Here is a 13,659-nt window from a genome sequence, read left to right as displayed (position 1 = left end):
TGTTATTCAGCATCTACTTCATTATTTTCTTTAAGTAAGTGCCTACTGACTCCCTGGACAATGCCAGACACTTTCCATACTCTATCCTTTTTAATTGTTTGAATATATTTGATGAATGGAAAAGACAAAAGCGTGAGTTTCTATGAATCCTTCCTTATGTATTAAATCACCCTTGTTAATAATTGAACTTTCTATCATGGGAGTGATATTCAGATAATTTCACGCCCAGGATATCTCATTAACTTAGATCTATTTTCTTAATGTACATTACACACACTCATTCCAAAAGTGGGAACCAAAATACAAAAATCTTTGGTGGGCTGTTAACATTAAAAATTAAATGGCCTTTTTTCAAAGAATATTCTTTCACTATAAACACTGCAAGTATAGGATTTAAAAGATGCCTAAAAATCTAAGCCATCACTAATTATTAGTAAGAAACTTGATACAAGGCATTAAAAGACAATATGAGTAACTGGTTATTAGACTGTTATATATGCAATTAACTCTTATCAGCCTCAACCAAGAAAAGGCTTAAATCATATTAAAATCAACCAGTAAGGCTTCCCTAGTGGCGCAGTGGTTGAGAGTCCGCCTGCCGATGCAGGGGACGCGGGTTCGTGCCCCAGTACGGGAAGATCCCACATGCCGCGGAGCGGCTGGGCCCATGAGCCATGGCCGCTGAGCCTGCGCATCCGGAGCCTGTGCTCCGCAACGGGAGAGACCACAACAGTGAGAGCCCCGTGTACCGCAAATAAAAAAAAAAAAAAAAAATCAACCAGTAAATTTTATAGCATACCGGCTATTTATCTGTTTAGATAATCTGTTTATACATTTATATGTTTTCTGTTTAGCACAAGAACATTAGGAGTCTGGACCCTCAAATACTTTACAGTTTTATTACAGAGGCAAGACCTAAACATACGGAAAAAAAGGAGAAATAAGTCACTATTCAGATATCTAAATAGAAACCCATATAATGAAGGCCTAAGTGATACGGCTCTCAAAATTTTTGTGCCCAAACATGATAAAAAATACATATAAAATACATTCATCAGTCACCGTGGCAATGACTCAAGACAACAGGGCCTTGATGGGGTGGGATGGAGAGTATTATCTTGGAAAAGTATCAATGACTCATTTGTGTGGTGTTATAACAGTCCCCACCAGCAGGGTGAGCGCTCTCCGCCTTTGCCCAAACCCTGTCCTCCCCATGGAGAGTTCCTGGAACGGCTCAAGGACAACAGGAACTCAGAAAAGGTAGAGGTCACATAATATCAGAACTTATGACAAGCTTTAATGGAATAGAACTTCCACTGAACTTTTAAAGATGGTACAGCCTCAACTCTTTGGAAATGAATACAATGCTTCATACTTTTCCTTTGGAATATAATCTGAGGCCTCTACGATCATGTGTCTGAAGTTTAGAGGATTTACCAATAGCACAGAACAAGTCTTTTCCCACATCTGTGGAATATGAAACAGTTAAATTTAAATAATTTTTATATTTATCAAAATAATGCACGCACACCATTTAAAAAGACAAAAAAGGCTCAAAGATTTGTAACCAAACTAGCAAACAATAGCGCAGTTTCCCTTCATCCTCCAATCTCCCTAAATAAGGCAATCGGTTTATCTTAGTAACCCCTTCTGCTATTTGCTCTATTTTTCTAAATTATAAGTATGTTTTGCAGTTTTGCAATATCTTGATTCATCAAATCAAAGTAATATATATTCACTTCTGAACATGTTCGTTGAGGGTTTTAGTTTTTTACACTTCTCATAACTTCTAATAAACTAAATTTCATCAATTCTAAGTTGAACTGTTTTCATACATTTTAATATCTCTGAAATTGATAGGCACTTTGTAATGAATGTATCATACATTCTTTTTTCTTCCTTACAGGTACCTATGATTAATGGTTCATCTTACAACTAAAGGTAACTCGGATTGATAAAATAATTTTGTATTATATCCATATTCCATACTTCATTATTATGACTACAAAATTAGTGTGTACTGTGGAGCTAAGTAGTGACTTGATTACATTTTTTCTTCTATAATTTTTCACCTACACTGAAATAATTGTCCAATTGTTTTTAACCTATACCTAATTTATCCTGAACATCTATAAAATGCCTATCAATATAATTTCCTACATGGCCCCAAACTATCAAGTAATCCTTAGTTTAATATTTTTGTAAATTTCCCTCTGGAACCCTGTACACCTTACTGTCATCTGGGCTGGGCGCTCTAGGTTTGGGTTCAGCTGTCATCCTGGGACTTTTCTCGCTTTCATCTTAAAAGTTTCCTTTGCCTTTCTCCTGTATTGAGTCATCTGCTCACAGGATCTCATGTCTTGTTTTGTGGTCCACACCCACTAATAGCTCCCTTAGAAATCATTTTCACTTAGACTTTTGAAAGCATTGTTCCACTGTTTTCTAGTTTCTAATACTGCTGATGAGAAGACGGATACAATTCTGATTCCTAGTTCTCTGGAATATTGTAAGATTGCCCCAATTTCCCTGAGATTTTGAAATTTCACCAGTTAGTATGCTTTGGTGTGGATCTTCTTTTTTTTTCACTTTACAGGCTCTAGATTTGTGTTACTCTCTGGCTCTTATTGGCCTGGCCCTTCATCCCTAGTTTTGCAGCTTCCAGTCAGTCACCTGTGACCCTTGAAGATTCTCACACCAACGCTCTGCTTCATCACTCAGGTTCGTCAGCCTCAGCTTTCAGCCAATTTTGATGCAAGCTAAGAATTGCATGTTTGAAAATAGTGAGTGTGTACCCCAGTCCCATGATCGTCTTCCCCAGACACAGCACGGCAGGACTCAGAACTAAGCCAGTGTCTTCAGTTCTGTCTCTGAGATTCGTGTTCTCATCTGTGGCAGTCAGAACTCCTACGTTCAATTCTAAGCAACAGCAGAGACTATTAATACCTTTATCTACTCAGCAACATTTCAACTGATGATAGTAGTAGTTTTATGGCATTTGTTGAAAACCTAACTAATTTGAGACATACCAGATGATTTTTACCAAGTCCTTTTCTCAACCAATGCAGAAGATACAGACTGACACACTGAGGAGGAAAAAGCGCAAATGTATACAGTAAAAACTACATGAAGAGGCAGAATAGTGGGGTGGCTCAGAGGCCAGGCACTGTCTTCAGATTTCCTCGGTTTGAGCTCTGTTTCTCACGTTTACTAGCTGCAGGATATTATGAAATTCACCTCACTCCTTTCAGCCTCAGTTTCCTCACCTGCCAAATGGTGGTAATAACAGTGCTTATGTCATGCAGTTATGGTAAGGACTAAATGAGGTAAGTATACATGTTGCCGCAGAAATGGCAGCTATGATACTACTGTCCTCGGCTGGCACTAATTCTGTGACTGAGCAAAGTGCTTACCCCAAGTCTTGTTTTTCATTTGGAAAATGAGGATACTTAGAATGCTTGCCTCATAGGGTGATTCTGAAGAACAAATGGTTAAATGATATTAAAGTACTGCTCAGTACCTGCACACTAAGTACTTAAGAAAAGTTCGTTAGCTACACACGCACATGCTACTCTTTATCAAATACTTTGAGCTGACCTACCCAGGCCAGAGACAGTACCTCTGAGTCAAAATTCAGTGCCTTGTGCCCCATGGTTACTGCTACCAGATTCAGAGTAGCTCCACCCACCTTTTATTTTGGACATGAGCCCTCCTGTCACCTGATTTTTTTCCCTGGCATCCCTTTCAATTAAAAAAGAAGAATCTGTCCTCTCGATGACTCATGGGCTGTATTTCTTTATTTTTCCACTGCACCAGCCTTTGGCTCTGTTGGTATTTGGTCTCTCCTTTCCTGCATGTAAGTACCTGCTCTTCTCCATGCCCTTACTTTAATTCTAGCCTCCCTAGAGTTTCCTTTTCATTCTAATCACTGCCTTCATCCCACTTGTTTAAGCCACTTTCTTCCCTCCCCTGGGAGCATATCCCAGCACCAAGAACCTGCGCCTGGTTGTAGCAGACTCCAATTGAGAAATGATGGGTTAGCTGAATGGAGACTAATTCAAACCTGCAGGTCTCTTTTTATGATGCTACTTTATCATCCCACGTGAAAGAAAAAGGTAAAAGGGGAAGTGGAACTGAATGATAAATGCAGCCAATAAAACAATAGCATCAAGTCCCCTGCTCCAAAAGGACACCAAATGACCCCCAAAAGACTTTTACTGAGGTTCAAAGAGTTCCCATTTCTGAAATACTAGGTACAATATTTTTTAACAGAGTAAATAGAGCCCAAGAGATAGTAAGTCTTTTAAACACTTCTCTCCCTTCCCCTTCAGTTAAGAGAAGCCAACTTAATATATTTTTCTTCCCATTGAGCCCAGGGGACCCCATTCACTACTGTGGGGCTATAAAAGGTATTTGGGAGTCTAACCAACAGCAGAAGACAGATGGCAGGCTCTGCGGCAATCACAGGTTCATCTAAGGGGTGCTTATTAAGCCCGTTCCCTCTTCCAGAGTCTTCTGACACACATCCCTTTTGAATTTGACCCCTTTCATTTTCATGTGGCAACTTGCAGCTCATGATGCCTTGGGGCGAGTTATAATAAGTTCATGTCCGAGATTACACATCTGATATTTATAAAAACACAAATACTCCAGACCTTTCTCCAGGCAGGAAATGACAAATCTTTGGTAAGCTATTTTCAGGACTTAAAAAAAGAGGAAAAAGAAAGAAGTTGGTGATGAACTAACCGTTGAGAGTACAACGATGTTGCCTTACTGCATATTGAAACCAGTCCCTTCTAACAAAAATGCCAAAAGCCATTATCTGTACAATTTAATACTGTGCAGTAAGTCCTTGGCAATCCCCAGTAATCTGCAGCATTACATAGTACTGCACCGGACGGGACATGAGATAATACGGAATGACTTAATTAGACTTGGGGATGCCGGCATATCGTGACTCTGTAAGTCCAACTTCGTTATTTCTCAATGACTTCCAGTTGGAAAATATGATCTTAGGTGATAACATTTCCTTAACTTTTATGTATCTCCTTTTATTACATCAGAGGATCGTGGTGGTGCTGGAGGTGGTGGCCAGTGGCAGTTCTGGTATGTTTTCTTTTAAAAAGTACTCAACTTTAGCGTTTGCCAGAAAGCATTATTTAAACCCCAGAGATACAAAGTCTCCCAAAGCAATGCTGCATTTTTAGTGTTAAAAGCACAGATTTTTAATCACATTTACCTCTAGTATGAATGGGAGAAACAAAGACAGAGCTTCACTGTGCTATCTTGGTATGTGATCACCTTTTGTAAAATGCTCAGTCTTGCCTCTGTGAAGCCAAGCTATTCAGAACCAGCTATTTCAGCAAAAGGTTTTAAGTTGATAAAATACATGACTAAGAACCATAATTCCTTGTGCTATTACTTTAAAAATAAATTTAATTCTTTTTTCTATTTTTATTTTGAAGATTTCAAACATATAGAAAAGTTGAAAGAATCATGTATCATTACATTAAGATTTTTCCATATGCACTTTATTTAAATGTATCTGCATCCATGTATTGATATGTATCAAACATGTAAATACGTATTAAACACCATCATCACATCTAACGCAAATGACAATAATTCCCTAATTTCATCTACTATCTAGCTCATAATAAATTTTTCTTAATTGTTATCCAAATATTTGTTGGTTTGTTTTTACATAGCTGGTTTATTTGAACCAGAATCCAATCAAAGTTCACATTTGCTTTTGGTTGTTATGTTCCTATAGTTTCTTTTAATTTAGAACAGTCCTCACAGATGTTTTGTTAATTTGTTTGGTTTTTAAAGATCTTGACTTTCTCAAGACAGTGACATTAGTGACATTGAGTACAATCATTTAATTAAGGTATAATGGACTGATCTCCTCATGGTAAGTACATTTCCCCTTTTTGTTATTACATTTAAAAATCTGTATCTATTTTGATTATTAATTATTAAATTAATTATTTAAATGATTAATATATTGTGTATAAATCATGACCAAGGGCTTCCCTGGTGGCGCAGTGGTTGAGAGTCCGCCTGCTACTGCAGGGGACACGGGTTCGTGCCCCGGTCCGGGAAGATCCCACATGCCACAGAGCGCCTGGGCCCGTGAGCCATGGCTGCTGAGCCTGCGCGTCCGGAGCCTGTGCTCCGTAACGGGAGAGGCCACAACAGTGAGAGGCCCACGTACCGCAAAAAAAAAAAAAAAAAAATCATTACCAATTTATCTTGCTCGAGAAATTTTAACCTCACATCCATGGATAAGCTTGGAGGATGTACATGAAATCTTTAAAATTGCTTGCAAAGTGTTATATATATACTTATGCCTAGGGAATATGAAATTCATGCAATTTTCAAAGGGGATAAAGACACAAAAGTGACTAAGAACAATGGTTGCAGGTCAGTGTCTTCATCCTTGAATTATGTTGTAATGCCACCCATTTTGCCGTCTCCTTACTCTGGCAAGTTGGTGCTCCCTACACTGACTGGAACCTCTCAATAAAGCTAATGATTTACTGACATGTGGACTCACTGTCACAATTAATGAACTCATCACTTTGGGACCATAAAGCTGTACGACCCATTCCTATTATGACCATGATATATACTAAAACATATAGGTTGATACTTTACAAAGACATTTTAAAAGCTTTATTGAAACAGCAACATGGCACGCAGGTGTAGCAAGGGGAAATAGGAGGAGGGAGTCCATGAGAGGAGGGGAGACGGGAGAGGCAGCCAAATACTGTGATCTAAGCTGATCTCAGTAGTGATAAAAGGAAAGGAGATGTAGAGAAGGCAGAAGAAGGAAGGGGAAAAGGGGAGGAGGGAAGAGAAGGGCAAAGAAATCTATCAAATACAAGCAAGTGAGAAGCAGCGCAGCAGGCCTTCTCCTCTTACAACCCATGTGGATTCCCATAAAACACTTGCTTAGTCACCCTCCTCTTATCATTAGTCTTCCATTGGGTCTTATTTATTATCATGTGACTTTACTGTGCAAAGTTCTGCTCTTGGGGTGTGGGAGAAGGGGGTGCAGGGCTCAGTTCAGATCCCCCTCTGGATCCCACTGAATGTTCCTGGGCCGGTTCACTAGAAAGGCCTCAAACATTCCCACAGGCTTCTCCCTCCCCAGTAAGTCCAAGATGGGCCCAGCCTTCCAGTAGGTACCACCAGGAGAGCCACCACCAGACTATGCGTCTCCTGTATGCAAATGTGGAGAAAGGCGACCTATCAGGGCAGATGAATTGGACGCAGGAACCCACTCTGGGCAGACAGTCCCACTGGTTCTCAGTTTGGCCACCAGAGCCTGGCAGGATCTTGGCTCTCCTCACCCTGGTGACTGGGCACCATTACACCATTACTGTTACTTTAGCCTACCAAGCGAAAGACCCCAATAAGTAGATTCAGGGAAAACAATTCAAGGAAGAACTTCTCTTTCCTCTGTTTCCAACATTAGAGGAAACCTGAAGAATCCAGGCTTATAAACATACTCCTGCTAAGTATCCCACTCCACTAATAAAGTGGAGTCTTTCTGACTTTGAGAAAAAACACTGGGATTCAGATGATTTGGGGCGTGAAACTTCAGGTTGGCCATTACAGGTATTTCATTTATATTGGTTCATTTATCCCCAATAATGCCTCTGTGTTTTATAATGAAAACCTCAGCACAGGAACTCTTTCTGTTTGCCCATGCATCTGGGTAACAACTTAGATTCATGGTTCTGAGTCTGGGAACTGATTTTTCCTATTAGCTTTAGGAAATATTTTCCCCGTTATTTCAAGTTTAGCACAGTTTGACGTAGCTATTACAGTATATCAGCCCCTCCTCCACTCTACCCCCAACCCATTTTTGGACGATTAGAAGCACCGTATTCCTTATTTAGTACCTGCAAACCTTTCCATTGTAGGGTCTATATATGTAACTCTTGCAGTGTCTAGAACTAAGACCCACTCTTTGGGCAGAAGGTAATGCATCCTGACAGTAACTAGTTAAGCAGAAATTATTTTCCTTCCTGTATGGGGCCAGGGCCCGTATTACAATCCTGCAGAGGGGAAGAATGACCAAAGACCACATGAGGTTCTCAGAATCTGATTTTCCCCATGATTCTTCATTTGCTCACTCTGGCACAGCCTGAGACAAACCGTGAGGACAGCAGAGTTCATCTTCTTAGCCACCGAGCTCTTTATGTGTGACTTTCAGTATTTTCCTCTGAGCCAGGAACCTGGGGTCCCCTTGTTAACAGGAGCCCCATTGCACTGGGCTGGCCCAGGCAACTTCCTCTTTAAGATCATGGCTGCCTGTCTAATCAGTTAACGTGGTTTTACAAGTTAACTAGTCTCTAGTTAAATACATCTGCCTCCACTGTGGTAGATACTACAGGTTTTCTAGACTAGGAGACTGTAAACTACAGCCTGTGGACCAAGTCCAGCTTACAGCTTGTTTCTTGTTTTTTAATAAAGTTTTGTTGGGACACCTGTTTATTTACAAACTGTGGCTGCTTATGTACCACAGTGTGATGAGCAGGATGGGCAGTTGTGTCAGAGACCGTATCCCATGGCCTATAAAGCCTGACATATGTACTTTCTTGCCTTTTACAGAAAAAATCTGCCAACCAACCCTGATCAATATAACAGCTATTCCTTTCTTCCTTTTTGATGTACAGAACCCAAGCCATCTGGCATTTTGTTACTTCCGATTGATTCCATCCTCACCGGTATATCCTCCTTATGAATATATCTGGGTACTGCCTGCCATATCCCAACTCAAAGGAGTGATTCCAGTGGTAGAAACTATAGGCAACTTCTAAGGCTGGCGTGATAACATGATAACCTGCTGCCTGCTGGCTATGCACACTTGTGAACCTCTCCACTGTGAGTGTGATCTGGCCCCAGTTTCTGAATGTCATTTGCATTCAATACACTAAGAATCCATGGGATAGTTATTTCCTGTTTCCATTTTTTGCAGAATGATGAAGTGGGAGACGTTGACTCTGGGGTCAGAAAGACCTGAATTGTATTCGAGGCTCAGTAACTTTCTGGCTGTGTGACTTTTGGCTAGTTATTAACCTCTCTGGGGCACAGTCTGCTCATCCCTAAAGAAAGTGCTCAGTATATCATTGTGCCATGTTTGAGGAAGGATGTGAAAAAGGAAGGTGTCAACTTTTTACAAAGTTTCTGAGAGATAAAAATGAGTTGTTAGGAGGAAATGTCTGGCATTTAGTACTCCCTCAATAAATACTCTTTTTCTTCTTTTCCCAGCTGGTTATACTCTAATCCTGACACCTCCAATTCCTCAATAACTACGACTGGCCTTGAATCCCGAAGACTGAGAACTTGCCTGCTACCCTGGTTTCCTATTAACTGCTTTGCTTACCATTTGATCATACTGCTCTGCAACCTATTTATTTCAGGGAATTCTAGCCTCCAAGATGGCAAGCCGGGCCAGACCTCTGCTCATTACCTGCTGTTCACGGGCTCTAGCCCTGCCCGGGATATGAACTTCGTCTGAACTTTCTAATTAATGGTTCTTGGGGAGTTATCTGAAGCTTCCTTTAGGGACTGATCATCCAAATCCAGATCTTTCTTGGGATTAATATCCCATTTATCAAATGACTAGTTCCTGACTTGGGTAATGTGCCAGTGCCCACTACTAGCTTGAACCAGCCTGTTCCAAGCCCTGCTTCTGAGTCTCAGTCCTACTGTTCTCTTCCATTTGTTCCAGTTTCCCCGGGCCCACAACCCACCCCACACAATTCTTATTATCTTATGTATATGATTCTTGAAATATGGATGTGAGATCTTGTATGATCAACATTTATTGGCTGTAAAGAGTAAAGGCACATCCTTGTATGAAGGGGCGGAATCTCACCTAAAAGATAAAGTCATTCTTAGTATCTACAGGTATGTGTTTTGGATTATGGAAGAGAATTTAAAGAGATTCCCTTGGAGATGGAAGTGTCTGTGTGTCTGTGTATGTCAGAGGATGGGGGGGTTGTCTTTTGGCTTTGAGCCTAATAGTGGCAAGAATCCAGCAGACAGCTCCTCAGTTGTGGGTATAAAGACAGGAAACAAAGAGTCCACATAAGGTGCTTAAAAGACGGTTCAAGCTCCTTGGGGCTGGAGTAGATATTTCAAGATAGCGGGTTGGAAAAGAGAGTCCCTAGGATCCATACTTGCTGCTATACCTTCACCTAGAGCAGTGTCTGGCATATTATAGGTGCTTAGTAAATATTTGTTGAGCAAATGAATGAATGATAGCATAACAGCCTCTAGTTTTTAAGCTGCTTCTGCTACCTGAGGAACAGATGGCAGAAGGGTCTTGATATGGAAGGGTCTTGACTTGTTCAGGTATAAATATGAAATCAGTTTTCATTTTCCATTAATTACTCCCAATGGTTATAGAGCTTCATTCCAGTTCCTAGAGTTTAATCTGTTTCATTTTAGAACTTGAGTCTCATATTTAATTCCAAGCTCTGTTCTTCTCCTCTTGCTCACTTCCCCTACAGCCCTGGCTAGATGACTCGGGGTAAAATCTGATCTCTCATCCAATTCACAAATCAACTTTTGACCCCATGCTCTTATTACCCTATGATGGAGTAGGATGAAGGGAAAACACTGCCTGTGATGACTTTGTTGTTGTCATTTCTGGGTCTAATACTGAATGGCACAGGATCTACGTATGTGGCTGACTTCTGAATCCTAATTCTTTTTGTGGGGTACATGCCTTAGTTTAGGGAGAAGATCCTATTGTGGCCTTTTGCTCCACAGTTCCTTTATGAGAGATCCATCTTAGGCTTGAGCTCTTCCTTACCCTATCTCAAGCCTCTACCATGGCTAGTAGCTTGGGAAGGGGGATGGCATGGGAAAGAGATTCTTACAAGATGGCTCAAGCCTAGCCATCTTCTTTGGTGTCCATATGATCTATGGTGAACTCAGCCTCAACACATCAAACTGTGTGAATGCAGGACTCCTCTTGGCTGTCATTTACCACAGTTTTGCCATCTTGCTCTTGCTACTTTCTCCACCCTGCTGCAGCACCAGGCAAACCCAGTTCTCTGGCAGAGCAACTTTTGAGAAAGAGATCAACTCTACTCCCTGACAAAATAGGCAAATCAAGCAGTGATTCTATTTAAATGTATGACTTAATGAGATCTAACCACCACAGGGCTCATCATGGAACTAGTGATGCCACCATTTTCCTTTATACTTAAAGTCATGTTCATTATAGAAAATAAAATGAAATATAGGGCTTCCCTGGTGGCGCAGTGGTTAAGAATTCGTCTACCATTGCAGGTTACACAAGTTCGAGCCCTGGTCTGGGAAGATCCCACATGCCGCGGAGCAACTAAGCCTGTGCGCCACAACTACTGAGCCTGCGCTCTAGAGCCCGCGAGCCACAACTACTGAGCTTGCATGCTACAATTACTGAAGCCCGTGTGCCTAGAGCCCGCACTCTACAACAAAAGAAGCCACTGCAATGAGAAGCCCGCGCACCGCAACGAAGAGTAGCCCCTGCTCGCTGCAACTAGAGAAAGCCCGCGAGCAGCAACGAAGACCCCACGCAGCCAAAAATAAATTAAAAAAAAAAGAAATATAGGTAAAGAACAACAGCAAAAATCACCTATAAACTCAGTATCTAGAATAACCTTTGATATATGGACTTCCAGATTGTTTTTACAATGTATCTATATGAAATTTAAAAAGTAGGAGAATGGTGGAACTACATTGCTATATTGCTTTGTGCCCTGCTTTGCTCATATAGTAATAAAAACACATCTACTACTCTATACCATTACTTATGCTGGCAACATGGCATTTCATTTTATAGATACACTGAAAACCTTATTGTAGGACATTTGGGTTCTGTCCAACTTTCCACTGTTACAAATATTGCTTTAGTAAGTATGTCTGTACTTGTAATTTTGGTCCCATTTCTAATTATTCTTTAGGATAATTCTTAGAAATATAATAGCTAGGTCAAAGGATATTTACAATTTAAAGTTTGATCAAAGGGTATCCATCTTTGTAAGGCTATAGCCAAAACACCCTTCAGAAAGCGTGTCAAAATTTTGTACAGCAGTTCCTCTTACCTACATTCTCATCCAAGAGTAGGTATTTTTTTCTTTTTCTTTTCTGTCTAGTGAGTATCTAAGAGTATCAGGGAAAGGATAAGCTTATTTTACTTCTCTTTATAAAGTAGGTGTAAGTCCAGCCTCTGGGAATGGTCAGTGCAATGAACCTGGGCAATTTCTCTCGGGGGAAAACAAGTATAAAACTGGATAAGATTATTCAATACAGCTATTTTAGGGAGTGGAAATAGACAAAAGTTGGCAACAGTTTGAAAAGTGTTTATTCATGAAAAACGGCTACTGTATTTGATTAAAAACTGTGAATTTATAGCCTTCTTGCTTCTGAGTGTTTCCATCCCCTTCAAGCTTGGGTGGCAAAAATCTACACCTTTACCAGTTGAAGGTGATGGACTTGAGTTGGAGCAGGGGACAGAGTAGCTAGAAATTTAAGGGAGAAAGGATTTTAGAAGTGAAAGAACTATAGAAGTGTTGTGATGATAAATTCTCCATTCACCCCTGTATGACGGCTAACCCATACATGCCTGACAAAAGAACACATACGAATATCCTGGGTCATTATGTCCTTGACCCCCACACAGCTTAATAGCAACAATGGAAACTTTACTGGCTTGACTATCTTAATATAGCCTATGTCCAATTATTGTCTGGTGAGCCACTAAATTACGTAAGTGCAAGGAAGATGCTTAGGAAGTCATACTAAAAACAAGAAGCAGGAAAGAAAGAAACTGAGCAGAGATACCAGCAGCTGCATATCATGAAGGTGACAGATTTCATTCAGACGTATTTCAGTACAGGAAATTTAATTACCTACAAAGTAAAACAAAACGACTAGCTCCCTCCTAATACAAAATGAAATTCAGAACTGATAAAGCATATTACCTACAATGTCCACATTTCAACCAAAAATAACTAGATATTCAAAGGAAACATAAAGAATGATTCATAGTCATTGAATAATATACTCAATAGAAACTGACTTCAAGCTGGCCCATATGTTGAATTTAGCAAAAACTTTAAAGCAGCTATTATAAATATGTTTAAAAACTTAACGAAAATTATGCCCAAATAATTAAAGAAAACATATACTATTACTAAGTAAACACAGAGAATGCCAACAAAAAAATAGAAACTATAGAAATAATCTAAAAGAAACCATAAACATGAACCTAAATCAGCTTGACAGATTTGAGAAGAAATAAGAATCAGTAAACTTGAAGATAGAGCAATAGAAAGTATTCAAGTTGAAGAATGCAGGGAAAAAATGTTAAAGAAAATGAACATGGAACTGAGGTATTTCAACATGTATGTCATTGGAATCTCAAAAAGAGAAGAGATATAAAAGGCGGCAGAAAAAATATTTAAAGAAATAATATCTAAAACTTATTAAATTTGTTATATTAACTACTGTTAACTAAATTAACTAATTAAATTAACCAATATTAATTAACTCATTAACTTAATTCATGTTAACTAAGATGCCCAAAAGACCCCCAAGCAGGATAAATTAAAGAAAGACACACTTAGTTTGACATCTCAGTTAAAATGC

General features: G+C 39.8%; 1 long non-coding RNA gene across 1 annotated transcript; it reads left to right on the top strand.

The window, feature by feature from the left end:
* Positions 1-4,719: 4,719 nt before the first annotated feature.
* Positions 4,720-12,347, top strand: LOC137227065 (uncharacterized). The gene is made up of 3 exons (XR_010944681.1): positions 4,720-4,958; positions 5,061-5,103; positions 11,317-12,347. It is a non-coding gene; the product is annotated as an uncharacterized lncRNA (long non-coding RNA).
* The last annotated feature ends 1,312 nt before the right edge of the window (positions 12,348-13,659 follow it).

The sequence above is a fragment of the Pseudorca crassidens genome, chromosome 7 (genome assembly GCF_039906515.1).
Source record: "Pseudorca crassidens isolate mPseCra1 chromosome 7, mPseCra1.hap1, whole genome shotgun sequence".
Lineage (NCBI taxonomy): Eukaryota > Metazoa > Chordata > Mammalia > Artiodactyla > Delphinidae > Pseudorca > Pseudorca crassidens.
This window is presented reverse-complemented; position numbering and strand designations above follow the sequence as displayed.